Source organism: Lygodium microphyllum, chromosome 22 (assembly GCF_053477565.2).
Source record: "Lygodium microphyllum isolate KBCC chromosome 22, Lygodium_microphyllum_v1.1.10, whole genome shotgun sequence".
Taxonomy (NCBI): Eukaryota; Viridiplantae; Streptophyta; class Polypodiopsida; order Schizaeales; family Lygodiaceae; genus Lygodium; species Lygodium microphyllum.
The window spans coordinates 122305392-122320332 of NC_141156.1; the positions used below are offsets into that span (position 1 = coordinate 122305392).

At 47.0% G+C, this 14941-nt stretch overlaps 1 protein-coding gene and 1 pseudogene across 1 annotated transcript in view; both read right to left on the reverse strand.

Annotated features, from left to right (window-relative positions):
• The window catches only part of LOC148017569 (transferases, transferring hexosyl groups), a 48252-nt gene that overhangs the window by 24565 nt on the left and 8746 nt on the right, over positions 1–14941 (reverse strand). The gene's annotated exons all lie outside the window — the stretch shown is intronic.
• LOC148017571 (uncharacterized) lies at positions 5–1084 on the reverse strand (annotated as a pseudogene).

A 14941-nucleotide genomic window follows, 5' to 3' on the forward strand; every position in this document is an offset into this window, starting at 1 on the left:
TTCAAAAAAATGTAGTAATCTTCGTGGCATCTGCAACATGAGGGTGCACCCATGGCAACTTTCCAATATCCTCCATCAGCAGGTCCAAGCAATGTGCAGCACAAGGAGTTCAAGCAATGCGAGGAAACTCTGCCTCGACCAATTCACCCATACGCTTGCAATTTGAAGCATTGTCTGTCACCACTTGGACCACATTCTCTGGCCCAACATCCAAAATTGCTTGTCTGATGTGGTGATAAATAAACTCAGCACTGATGGATTTTCTTGCCTTTCCTGCATCCACGGCCGGCAAGAAGTATGTGCCAAGACATGAGGACACCAAAATATTGATAATGTGTCGTCTACGCATATCACTCCAACCATAAGATATGATGGTGCACCCAAAAGACTACCATCCTACCTTGACAGGTACCGATGCCTTGTCTATCAAGGCTTTCTACTCTTCAAGCATCACGGTACGCATTTTGTTATACTCCACCCCAGACCACGAGTCTGTGTAGCCAACCTCTGCTATGGCCCTCACCATTCTCTTCCATTGATCAGTCCTCAGTACATTGAAGGAGATGTTGCACTCCACAAGAGTGCGAGCAATCTCCATCTCAACCACTTTTTGTCTCTCTTTCACCCACAAAAGAGATGACACATGTGAAGGCAAAGTACTCTGTCTCAGCACATGTGCATCATCATCCTCATCAACCTACTGCATGACACGGGCCCTCTTTCTACCCCCTGTAGGCTGGCTATCTTGTGTGGAAGAATCAACCATCTCCCCCACAAGCGCATCATGAAGTGCATCTTAAGTGTGCTGGCTGCCCCTTACCTTCTTTGAACCCTTTGCTATTGATGAATTCTCAGCAATGAGCTTGTCTCTTATATCCTACGGCACCTGCTTGCACCTAGCACAATTGCCGGTGGTTCCAATACCTGTCAAGTGTATCACAACACGAGAAATTGTGCTCGTGAGCTCGAAGTTGCAATACTTGCACTGCCATCTATGCGTGCCAGAACCAGTTTGGGTCAGTGTATTAATAACACAGATGACATTGGTGTGCTCCTACCAGTAGGGGTTGCATGGCTTCGGCATATTGGATCTTGAAAGCTGTGTGACACAAAGAAAGAAAGAGACAGAGCTTAAAGCATACTCCAAAGGGAGAGAGAGAGAGAGAGAGAGAGAGAGAGAGAGAGAGGGAGAGGGACTCGAGAGGGAGCGAGAGAGAGACGAGATTAATCACGTAGTACATTGGCTGTTCGCGGTTGAGAGAGAGAGAGAGAGAGTACATTACGAGACAGAGATACATCATGAGGGACCAAGGCCATGAGCGAGAGAGAGCGTGAGAATTACATGGTTGCAATGTGTACAGTGTGCAGAGACAAAGCGAAACAGAGCGTTGCAAGTGAAATTCCAAAATAAGCCCAAATTTGTACGTTGAAGGTCAAAAAGGGGTTTTCAAAACAAAATAAACGTACGGATCAATCCATACACGTACAGATCCGTACAGTACGAAACAATGCGTACGTACGTACGGCTACAACCTTGTTGCCTTCTCTAATGTAGAGGATCTTCATGGCCCACTGAGTTCCTCTGGCTCTAGTACCATGTCAAAAAATGACAAAGACTAGAGAGAGTAGGGTTTGCAAGGAGAAACACAAAGTGTGTACGGCAAACACTAAGAGAGAAGAGAAAGAAACACAAGAACATGATGATGATGCACTAAATCATGCTATGAGAAGAAAAGTTGATATAGAGGAGCCAAAGCTTAGAGATAATTGCATTGTCTTGTCTAAATCATACGGCAACGCCTATGGGGAATCTACCCAATGAAGGGGGAGAAACAAATGCCTCTGGGCAGTGGGCTATCGAAGTAATCACTGAAAGGTGAAGGACAACTGTCAAGGGAGCGAACCACAATCCTTTGATGCCATCAGAGATAAGGAATATTATCATCAGCTATCAATGGAGCAAACTGCAATTCTAAGATGCCAAGGAGATAGCTTGGGCAGCAAACGGAAATACTATGGCTTGAATGCTGAAAACGCAAATGTCTGATGGTGGTCGCTGGGAGAAGAAGGTAGCCAGTGTGCAAAAGGCAGCCACTGGCTCACTCTAATATTTGAGGATGCTAACACTAGGAAGAAGGGAGGCCACCAGCTATAGGAAAACTCCACCAAGCCGCCAAATGCAGGGTATAGGCTGCTGCGTAATAGATAAAAGAGATCACTAGCACAATAGGAATGATGCCAAGATAAGGGGATTCCTCCAAGTAACCAAACGCAGAGTGTAGGCTGGCCTAGGATGACACCCACATGAGAGAAAAGGTCGCTATACTGGAGGAGAGAGATAGATGCCCACCACAAACCACAATATCCGCCGTAAGGATGTGAGGGCAATGGAAAGGTAAGAGGGAGAAAGGAAAAGTGTTAGAATGACGAAGGAAGAGGGGTGAAGAATGACTAGAAGTGGATGAAGAATGAATAAAGTATTGGCCTATTTATAGGCATAAGTTGTTTAGGGAGGCACACCATTGAGTGGGCGCCCACTGACGAAATGACCAAAATGCACACACCAGCCCTTTTCAGGGCTGTCAGTGCAAAAACCTAAATGAAGTGTGTAAACTGAAGATGTGGTTTTTCAACAGTGCTTTTTGTCCATCACTTCATTGATTAAAGGAAGTCCCAACTTTAATAATTGACATGTCAAGCTTCGGCAATATTTAGTTAAACCTGTTGTCCCAACAGCCAACTGAAAATTGTGACAACCTGCTGCTCACAACTCTGCACGAATCTGCTGCTCGTGATCAGCCTGCACACAACCTGCCTCTCTCACACTCGAAATTGTCCTCCATGAAGCTCTCTTGCCAAATTCTCCACCCCCCCCATCCCATCACCTGCATGGCATATATGTCAAGTGCAGCATTACGGAAATGGATGCACGGAGAACCGAATGTAGAAAGAAGATAGAGAGAAAGAGACGAAGAGTACACTGAAAGAATGAATTCTAAGAACTGAATAGATCAGTGCAGAAATTTACAACAGGCTGTATGTGTACACAGTCAGCCGAAAAGACATTGCACTATCCATGCAAACAACATGATCAGACCACAAAAAGGGCAGAAGCCTATATAGGTAAAAGGTGTAGCAGAAACCTGCAGGTCAGCTCAACAAATAGGGCAACTAGGGCAGGTCAGCTTGGGCTCCCATGTGGCAGTCTCAACTACCTGACCGACTATCCCAGGCCTGCACACCTGCCCGCATTCCTGGGCCTTGTGCACCTGCCCACATGTGCATGTGCTGCCCATGCTGCCCAGATCTACCTGTACCTCCTTGCCTTGGCTGCCTGACTGCTCAAACTTCCTGCTGCCTACCTACTTGCGCACCCATCCAAGAGGTGGCTGCTAACAACCCCTCTCAGATCTTGGACACAGCATCTTCTTGTCACTTTGACCCTTCTTTCTCCTACATTACATTCAGTCTCCTTCTCTATTTGCTCCATGTTTGCTTTCCTATCCGCTATCTGCTACATACTATCACATTGTATCATTCACCTTGGTGGGAGTCAAAGACGACCAAAAGGAGCTGTTTCCACTGTTGAGCAAGGGTCTCATGAATCAACTATTAGATAACACGTCAACAAAGCAGAGCACATTAGCATTGGCAAACTCATTGCTCGTAAGATTAGGAGTTACTTAGGGCTCCAAGAGCTTGATTTGGGGGATTTCCCGAATGAAATCCAAGAAAGTATGACTTGCAAACCCAGATGGACCACCATGGTCAGCCATTTGAGGATATCTTAGCAGACCTCGAAGAGGAGAGGGAACTAGCACAGAAAGCTTTGCAAGGCATGGTGGCATACAATCCAGAACAACAAGCTAGAAGCTTGTGACAGAATGTAGAAATGCGGGAGATCTAGCAAGTTTTAGCCTTAGCAAATAGAAATCAAACAGGACTTGACACACAGAGAGAGAGAGAGTGCTAGAAGGAGACCTTATATCCACATTTGAACTAGATGGGCAACATCCATACCAGGTTTCATCTGCTAACCTTGTTGCGCTAAAAATGCATTAGCTTTACTTAAACAGCCCCAAAACTTGCTTAATTAAAGAAGAAACCTAGTTTATTTAAAAGAAACGCGATCCTAGAGAATTTCTGTGTCCCATTAGCACAAACCCACTTGGGAGGGCCCAAACTTTTTATAAATACATATGCTGCCCTCCATTCAGTCCACAATCTCATTTTTGCAGATTTCAGGTGTTTCGGCTTGCTGCCCACACCCCGTTCGCGGAGGACATCTCAGCCGAAGCTGTCCATTGCTGTCTACATCAGTTGGTGCCTGATTTCCAGCCCTCTTCATGTAGTTTGGAGCTGATCCCACAACCGGGCAACTGCTGTTCCTGCACAGACCTGCTGCCATACTGCCTACTGCCACGTCATCTGCAGCCTGCGTTTGGCAGTTTTCTCTCTCCTCCAGCTATCGCCAACTCCTACAAGCTGTCGCCAGGCTGTTTTGCCTGCGTTTGGCAGTTTTCTCTCTCTTGCAGGCTGTCCTGCCTGCGTTTTCAATCTCTCTCTCCTCATTGCCGTTTGCATCAGATCTAGCTTCTCACTGTTGGGTTTGCTGGTGTTCGACATCCGGAGGCTGCCTTGCTGCGATTCGCTCATTACCCCTACTCTGATCCTTGAGATACAAGAGTTCGAGGTTCAGTATTCATTCACTGCATAGTGTGTTTGCTGCATGAGCATTGTATATTCAGCAATTATGTCACTTCAGTTATTTTCAGTGTTCATTGTCTCTGAGTTACCCTAACCCTAATTGTGTTCTTTTATCAGTCTATGCTTTGTCGTACGATTGTTACTTGTGTTTCAGTGTTAGAGTATTTCTTTACATGGTATCAAAGCCTGGTATTCTTTGAGAAACCTAGGCCTTTGATCTGAAAGCTCTCCACAAGAAGTAAGAACAACAGTAGGTTTAAATGACTTCGAACACATCAACACCAATTCAAACTCCATAACAACCTATGTCAAGAACCGAGCGAGAGTGGGCAGAACAACTTGCTCCACAAAGTTCCGACATGGTGGAAGACACTTCTGACGACACGAAAGAAAGGCTATACAAGCTTTCCACTGAAGAATATCATGTGATCATGGCCTTTAGACAAAAGAAGAATTAGGAGCTCGGCAATCGAAGGATTGCCCCTTCGATTGCCCTTCAAGAGAAGCTACTCAATGAAGGTATACATGAAATTCTCTCTTTAGATGTTGCGCATAAATCCAATGATATTACAGGGCCGTTGAGACCTCCCTCAGGAATGGGCCCCCTTGTTGGAGAAAGAGATCCAAAGTATGTTCCATTCTTTCATTCTCTTCCGTCCACTCCGGTGCAAGGTACTTTAGATTCGTCTTTTGTTCCTTCGTCTTTTACCTCTTCTGCTTTGCAATATACTGGTAGAAATCATGAGGAAGATAGAGTACAATCTGTTGACTTCGGAAAAGGTCCTCTTGAGGACCAATTCTTGTATGTTAACACACGTATGGGGATTATAAAAAAAAGCCAGGTACCTCTTCTTCTACCCTTCTTTTCAGTTTACTTCTCAAAATCAGAATGAATTTGGTGTTCCTATTTCTACATTGCAAGGTGTATCATCATCATCCTCATTTCATTTTCAATTATTAAATGGTAAAAATGAACAAAATGCATCTGCACCTTTCACACCACGGTCCATAAATTCAAAACCCACCTATCCCATCACATTCTTCCGCTGCTTCTCCACTTCATTTTACACCATTTATTTTCCCCTATCAAACACCTCATGTTGCACATCACACTGTACGGGGGGTTCATGGAAACATAGGCACCACCTTTAGGATCTCATCCTTTCCTCCATCAGGTGGTGTTTCATCTACTTCTTACACACTTTAGGGATCATTGCAGCTTAAGTATCCCCCCCATCTCTCCCGAGTGTGGATCAATTGGTACCACAGCTTGCCTCTACAACATTACCTAGTGGACCTCCTGGTCATTCTGTTGTGACCCAGCCAAGCTTTGGACAGGGCTTCCGTGTCCCAGTGTCTCCACCTCCATCGGCACCTTATGGAAACATTCATGTCCCTCAGCTTGGGGTGAACTTGTTATCTATTTAGTAGCTTTGTCAGTTGGGGCGAGCAGTTTTCTTTACAACAACCATAGTAGAGATCCTTGACTCTCAGACAGGTTTGGTTATTGCCCGAGATGAGGCATAGCCTAATGGCCTTTACCATATGACACTTTCTGACCAAGCCGACAACCGAGGGCTCCGTGTTCCATAGCTTCCAGGCATTAGCCACATCTCGGGAGCCTACAAACAATGAGCATCTTTGGAGCTTTCGCTTAGGGCATATTGGTTATGACTCTCTTCATGAGTTATCCCGCCATCAATTGGTTGAGGGCCTTCCCTGCTTAAAACTAGCTCGCGATGTCTGTAAAGCTTTTCAGCTTGAAAAGCAGCACCGTACCCCATTCCCTCAACAATCTACACATCGTGCTGAGGAGCCTCTTCGATTGAGTCATGTTGATCTTTGTGGGCCAACATCCACTGCCGCCTTGAATGGCGCGTTGTACTTCTTTTTTATAGTGGATGATCATTCTAGATACATGTGGATATACTTCCTCAAGCATAAGTCCAATGCTTTTATACCTATTTTTTAGCTTGGATGCTACTAGTTCATAACCAGACTGGTCATGTTGGTTGTATGAGGAGTGATAGCAGTGATGAGTTTATCTCCCACAAGTTTTCCGAGTCTCTACTAAAGCATGGCATCTCTCGCCAGCTCACCTCTACTAACTCCCCCTCTCAAAATGAAGTTGTAGAGCGTAGGAACAAGAGTCATGGAAATGGCACGCTCTATATTGTTTGCAGCAAAGCTTCCTAAGCGCCTTTGAGTTGAGGCTGTTAACACTTCGGTGTACATCCTTAACCAATGCCTGACTGTAGCTCTTACTCAGAAGACCCCGTATGAGGCATTTTTTGACTCTCGGCCTGTCATTTTCCACTTTAGAGTCTTCAAGTATCGGGCTACACACACACGTCTGATGATAAGATAGGAAAGCTCACTCCTCCAGCTGATCTCCTTATTTTCGTCGGATATTCCTCTGAAGCAAAAGCTTATCGTTTGATCGAAACAAGGTGATCGTTAGGAGGGACGTCATTTTTTACGAGAGGGATATCGTGCAATCCTCTGTAGCACAGGATTCCGATCCTATTCCTCCTTTCACATCATCGGAGATCGTACCTACTAAGCCTGGTTTACTTCCTACTCCTAACATTCCTACAGATTCTTCATCTCTCGAGCCCCCTCCACGAGACCCGTTACCTTACTGGCATCAGTAGACCATGCGGGATTCAAGGATCCTACCACCAGATTCTCCTCCAAAGGAACCTAGAATATCTGCCCGGTTTGCTCCTCAAGCTTCATTTGCACCGCTGTCTACAACCGATTACATAGCGTATTCTGAGCCGGATACATGGCAGGAGTTCTTCAGCACCCTCAATGGCGAGAGGCCATGGAGAAGGAGCTAGAGAGTATTGACCGAAATAAGACTTGGACATTGGTGTATCGTCCAAGCCCAAGAAAGTCATCAGGACAAATTGGATTTTCAAGACCAAGCTAAAAGTTAATGGAACTTTAGATAAGTACAAGGCTTGCCTTGTTGTGCAAGGGTTTCAACAGAAGCATGGCATTGATTATGAAGAGACCTTTGCTCCTACTGCACGGTTGACATCTTTCAGGTTGCTTCTCGCGCTAGCCGCTCACCACGGTTGGTCGATATATCAGATGGATATCAAGAGTGCCTTCCTGAATGGTTATTTGGAGGAGGAAGTCTATGTGGAGCAGCCATCGGGCTTTCCTTCAAGAAACCCGAGGGATAAGGTAATCCACTTGCAAAAAGCTCTTTATGGGTTGAAGCAAGCACCACGATCTTGGTTCCATAGGATGGATGAGTTCTTACGGACTCATGGATACCATTCTACCCCTTATTGTTAACACCAACACGAAGAAAGCAAAAGGAAATAAAAAATACGCAGGGCAAAGGCGGAAAAAAGGTAGCTCGACTGAAGGAAGAAGAGGAGAAAAGGCCAAAAGCGCAAGGGCAACCTTAAAAAGCCTAAGGCAAATGAAAAAGGGAAAAGGTGCGTTTTAAAATACAAAGGCGCATCCTAAAATCTTGTAAAAGAGTACCAGGCCGTGGAAGATCCGAAAAGCTAAAATAAAAGACAAAGACAAAGGCCAAGGCAAGAGAAATGGAAGACAGAGGCGCACAAGGAAAAGCGCAAGACAACTTTTGTAAAAGAGCGCAAGCGCATCACGGTTTAATTCAAGAAGCGCCGGGCTCTCACCTGTGCAACTTGTAAATGTAGACGGGAGGTGAAAAGGAAGCTAGGAAGAAAGAAAAACAATGGAAAAATGACCTAGGCTCGGCCGGCCATGTAAAAAAGGGGACAAGGGGATGACCGCCCAAAAGGGAATTAGGGTTTTGTATCTAAAGTTGAAAAGTGAATGAGAAGCTCATTCTTGTGTGTGGCAAAAAGTGGCTCTCCTCTTCTTCTTCTTCTTCTTCTTGCTTGCTTGAGCTTGTGCTTGAGAGAGAGAGTGTGAGAGTGTGAGGGAGTGAGTGTGTGAGGGTGAGGGACCGGGGGATAGAGAAGCTCTCCATCTTCTCCTCTCTTCTTCTCTTCTTTTCTCTTCTCTTCCCTTGCTCGCGATGATGGAGCTTGAAACATGGAGCTTGAGGATGGAGCTTGCTTGAAACTTGCACTTGGATTGTGGAGCTACCGGAGTGCGCGGGAGAGGAGGTAACTCGAACGGCATGGAGGTAAGCTCACTACACCCGTAGATATGGATGGTGCGTCGGCTATATGAGAGAGAGCCATTAGCACTTGGCTTGAAACACTTGAAACAATAAGCGGTCCGTGGGTCTTAGCGGTTAAGCAAAGGCTCCCACATTTTGGTTCCGTTGTCGGCACCAACGGATTCAAGCCTTGAGCGCTTGCGCGCTTCGAATCGAGCATCAAAGTAAGGGTTTTTCCCGAACCGGTGCTTGAGATAGGTAGGAAGGGAGGGGGTTGAAGATGATATTCAACCTCCTTGGCAAGTAGGTTTTTGCTTTTTTGAGATTTAGGTTGTGAGATGGAGTAGTGTAGGTATTTACTTTGTGATTTGAATGCATTAGAGTAGGAGAAAACAAAGAAAAACAAAGAAAATAAGCATTATGGTTTACTGTTGTAAAACAGGGCAAAAAATGGTAAAAAGCTTGCTTGTGATGCCTAAGGTCGCCAAGTGAGTGATAGGGGGCATCAATACCATACTCGGGAAGGGGTATAAGGGCCAAAAGTGGCAAGAAAGGCCACATTGTCCACTACAAGGTTTTAGGAGAGCAGGAGAGAAGAGGAAAGCTTCGTGAGTGGATCTACTTCGATCTTATCATCCGGGAGATATTTACCCAACCCAGGTAATTCTACACCTTCCCCTACATGAGTAGAATGAATCTGGAGCTGCTTGACTAGGGGAAAGGCCTCTAACACTCGGCACGACGAATTTCGTGAAGCCCGGCGAAAAAACGCGCCCCGCTCGGCATGCTCGAGTGACGGCGATTCTGGGCCGAGTCCCAGAATTGGCCCTCGGCCCACTACACTCGGACCACTCGACTCGACCCTCCTGACCACTTGACTCGGCCCTCGGCCAGTTGGTCCTCAAACCATTCGGCCACTACCACTCGAATGCCCATGCTCAGCGTCCGAATCGAGCACTCGGACTAACTTGGAACTCGGCCCACTCGGCCTCCTGACTCAGCCTCGGCCCACTCGGCCCTCGGACATCTAGGTTCGGACTGGCCGAATTTGGCATTCGGACAGTTACATACGGCTCCTTCTGCTCGGCCCTCAGACGGGCCAAATCGGGCACTCGACCCTTGCAATTCGGACCAGCTAGGCCAAGTGTAGATTTTCATCAAATTCTCAGAAAATTGACCTGACCCGGTTAGAACTCAGCAACGCAAACTGTGGAAAGCCCTTAGGACGCTCAGAACTTGATTCTGGCACACGGAATAGGCAAAATTATAGGGCGCAGCCGCTTAGCAGCTAGAAGTAGGCAGTTGCGAGACCAAGGACTTAGACGCAAACCGCTGAGTGGTAAAGCCTGATTGGACCCAAAAACGAACGAGGCAATAAATTAGAAAAACTCTGAACCCCGAAATTGACCCCACAGGCTACATAGAGCAAAAGGCACATCACAGATCCGTCACTGGGCTGAAACTTAGAGCAAGTAGTTCAAGATTTGGCTGAACGGTCCTCCAAATTGCACATGGTGTTTACCGTAATGGCCCTGTGAGCCAGGGGGGATTGCCCCCCCGGACCCCCGCAGAAGGGCTTTGCCCCCTCCGCACCTCCCCCAAGTAGGTTGGAGAGAAAACGCGCGTCGTGACAAGTCCTCCAAATTTGACCCTAGCATAGTAATGGCTCTACATGAACATGAATTCTCACTGACGAAAGAGCAACCAAAAGCCCATGCCTGGACCGAGAGAAACAGAGACCCTAGGACCTCAATGGGCCAATCTAGCCAACAAGGGCAAGAAGGCCACACTGCAAAAACACATAAGTGTTGCATTCGGACTGCATCTAGTCAAAGCGGAAAGTAACAACATCAAACTACAATGGCGAGAATGACTAGATATGACCGTCTTGACGATAGATGCTCCTTGAATGGCACTACACTGACGATCCAAGGCACCAGTGGAGAATCCACATCTGGTCGTGCAGTTGGGGACTCAAGGGCATTTGTCAGAAGGCTTAAATTTACAAGCCAAGACCTGGAAGATGAAGACATAGTACTACCTGCTTATCTTAGGGTCAAACTCACCGCGAAAAGAGAGCTTACTATCGATACTCTGATTGATAAAGGAGCGGATTTTAATGTCTTGACCTATGAGGCATGGACCCTACTAGGCCAACCAGAGCTGACACCGACTAGTGCAACTCTTAGCCCTTATGGGGGACCTCCACAAGCACTCATAGGGAAGTGCAATATCCTTGCAACAATTGAAACTAAGAGCTTGCCTATCCTATTTCATGTTCCTCAAAAGGGTGCTAAATATGGTAAGGAAACCCTCCTGGAAGGACCCTTCAAAAGGGCGACCAAATGTGAGGCTAACTACGTAGCTCAGAGGATACACCTGACACTACCGGGTGTGAGGATAGTCACAACCTTTAGCAAGGGTAACCTCATCAAACCTCGGGGGAAAGGCAAGGAAGGCGCTGACGTAACAGCCAAGCCTAGTAATGAGAGCAAGGAGTTGTGGGAGGAGTTGATGCAAGCGCAGGTTGAACGGGGAGAACCAGTGAGTAAGACCATACTTGAAGCAAAAAGGTCAGGAGACAAGGCCAAGGATAGGATTGGGACTTACAGATATCGTAGAAGACCACGAAAGAAGCCCAAGCCTTATAGACGAAGGCATCAATGGAGAGCTAGCACAACGCCTCGATGGATTTCCAAGGCGTTGCTTCGTGCTCAAGGGTATTATGCAGGCAACCGATGGATTTGGGTACCAAGACCCCCTGCTAAACCAGCTCTGCCAAAAGCCCAAATTATGTCAAGAGCAAAGAGGCGTAGGAGGAAACCTAAACTAAAATCCAAGTCTCGAACCAAAAATATTGGAGCGATTGAGCCCCTCACGATTGAAATCAAGAAACCGAACAAAACCTATCAAAACTTAGATCCTTGGCCTACCGTGCTTAGCAAGCAGATATCGAAGGTAACTGTCGAGCGTGCACGAGGTCCACTAGTGGCCAAGGAGCCTTTGATTCTCCAAGAGAATAACAGCCATCATAGACACAACATCGCTCATGGCAAGGCTGATCGCTCAACAAAGCAAATGGCACAATTATCCAATAGCCTCGAGCAAACCATTCAGCCAGTGCCAAGTCCACCTAAGAGTCCTAGATCTCCTATATCCTCTTTTTCCAAACGGCCACAGGAAGCACAACGGCGGTCGTCAATGGCACTCTCTCCCAATCTCTATCTCCATCAAAGCTTCCAAGTATCCAAGAGGGGAGACATGACACTAGCCGTACCTCTCAGCCCAAGGATATGCCTGTGCAACCCAATGTGACCAGAACAACTCATGCTCGATCTACACAGATGAATGCTCAAAGAGCAACAAAAGACGCAACCACTTCCGATCGCCCTAAGGACTGGACACCGCAATCCACCAATAGTAGCAAGTCCACTGAACTAGCTGTTAGTACTTCAAATCAAGGATCACAGCAGTCACAGCCCTTGGCCGTGACAATGCCCCTTGCAGAACGTGTCCTTAGTAGTTTGCCTGTGGAGGAGGTGTCGCAACTAACTTCATTAACAACTCCAGCACTTCCAAAGCGCCTAAAGCCTAGGCTGGAGGAGTTAAACACATAGGAATTGGCGGAAGAGCTAGACTCTTTAAAAAGGGAGATAGTTGTACCCTCACAACCTGGCGAGGCTAGTCAGCAAGCCACAATCACGACCCATGTGGAAACCCTAGAGACAGGAAATGCTAAGGCCCAACCAAGCAGAACAACGGATGACCTAGTCCAGGGTCCTAAGATGTTGAGAGATGCACCTTCACTGACCAAGAAAAAGAGGAGAAAACAGAGAAAACAACAGCAATTGCAGGTGGTTATGGACCCCAAGAACATTGAGACAAAGAGCGCTGGAGAATTAATGAACAAAGCATCAAGTCCACCCACCAATGAACCCATTGACGACTCTCCTAATAGCGGTGAAACCTCAGACACATCCGTGTGCTCTGAAAAATCAAAACAGTCGTTACCATCAATGGCTGCTTACAACGCTCAATCCACCGACAATAGAACTCGCATTGACCAGTCAAGAGTGGATATAATGCTGTCACAACAGAGTGACAAACCTATACCAGTCACATCCAAGGAAAACCATGATGCAATAACGAAGCCTCAGGAGAAACATGGAAACCCGAAGAGTGTCAGACATCCTAGCGTGGACCGATCTTGCTCATCTAGGCCTGAGCCCCCAGCTACGCTAAAGCCCAGGCTAACTCCTAGAACCTTGTATGAGTTGGCAATCGAGCAAGCCCTCGTTGAACATAGAAGTGTCACCGAATGCTTAACTGAGTTGGATGCCAAGCTCAAGGTGTTCGCACATGTCTATGTCCTGGCAGACATGCGCGCATTCCCTAAAGAGCAGCTCGAAGAATACTTGCCATTTCCCTTATCTTGGGAAGAGCAAGAACATCTTGACGAGCACTATAGCAGGCTCCTGCATGAACGGATGCTACTCATCTCGGGCGAGGAAGCCGACGAACTGCGCTTAACTGTCACATTCAATGATGCACTCTGCCAACCAAATCTCTTAGAGATAGAGCAACTAAGGCGACTGTCAAAAGGCCGAAGTCAATTTGAACAGCGTTGGTGTGAAAACCGCATTACAATGGCCGAACTAGGAGCTCACATCATGACAATCTCTGAGAAGCGATTGGCCAAGTGGCGATCTTAAAGAGACCCCACCTATGTGGCACCAACCTCCCTTCGAGTTCTGACCGCCATTCGGGATACAGACCTAGCTGAACCTAGCCAAGAGGACTCTCTGTTTGATAAGGTCCTCACTGAGGAGGAGCTACATGTTAGGTTCCATGCTACTCGATGTCGCAAAATATTTATCAGTATTGAGTAAGCTGCCACGAGTACTGGATGCGTGCGCCACGCTCCAGTACAATCCGGAGTTCTATAGCTAGTTTTTATCCTCATAAAGCGACTTGGATCCATGGATATTTATATAAATAAACAATAACTTTTGTCACCCTGTATAGACACTGTCAACACACACAGGCAATAATAGTCAAGCGCAAACAGAAGAGTTGGGGCCAACAGGCTAGGCTCGTCCGGTCCCCCTCTCACATGACCATTTCCACCTCCGGGCGAAGGATGTGCACCCCACATTGCCACCGTGGAAAGCCCTGACCAACGTCTCTGATGATGCAAGCAGGGTGCGGTCCCTTTCTATACACCTTTCCCTTTCCAATCCATCCTTCTGAGGATGAGCCCTGCCCAAATCCAGGACCACCAGCCGATGTAACTCGGCGTGAGCCAAGATCTACTAATGGCGGAAGGCTAAGTCAACATCATCACGGGGGCCACCCCGCTACAACAAGCACAGCACGTCCCACTCCGCCTCTTCTACTTATATACGTTTGATAACCCACACTATGATTCAACCTATGCGAACGGTCTTATTCCGTATCAAGGCCTAACACTTGGTTTGCATATTGCAGGTCCCCTACAAGAAAAATATGGAAAACCTAGGGCAGCTGGCTTGCAAAGACGCTTTCCGCGAACGTCGGGAACATGCGGCACATGCCCCTCCGCCGGTGCGCTACGTGTCCACTCTCAAAAGATATGCAAAGAGACGAGGACCTAAGCAACACCGCCCCGGACGAAGGCCGAAAAATCCTCGGACCAGGAAACTCGAAGCTTAACAAAGCACGCAAGACGTGGCAACACCAGTTGCACAAACCCCCAACGTACGCTCAATCACCAGATGCACAAGGGCAGAAAAAGCGGCCCGAGACAAGGAAGAGTTCAATGAATTATTTAAAGGCATTTTGGAAACGGTGGCGACCCGAGACTACACCATTCATGTCCCGGCCAACATGTGCCCTGCCCGACCTCACGTGAGTCCCACACCAGCACCACCCCAGTCGCCTAGCCAATCGGACTCGCCCCGCCTAGTACAAATCGACTAAGCCCCTATGATGTACAAGTAGCTTGACAAGTTATCAAGACATAACTTTTTGTCTTTTGATGGGTAAAAGGGCAATCCCCACTTGTACAACTTCTTCTGTCTATCGCTAATGTATGCCACGTCTTTGACAAGCAATCGCATGGGTATTGCAATTAACATTATA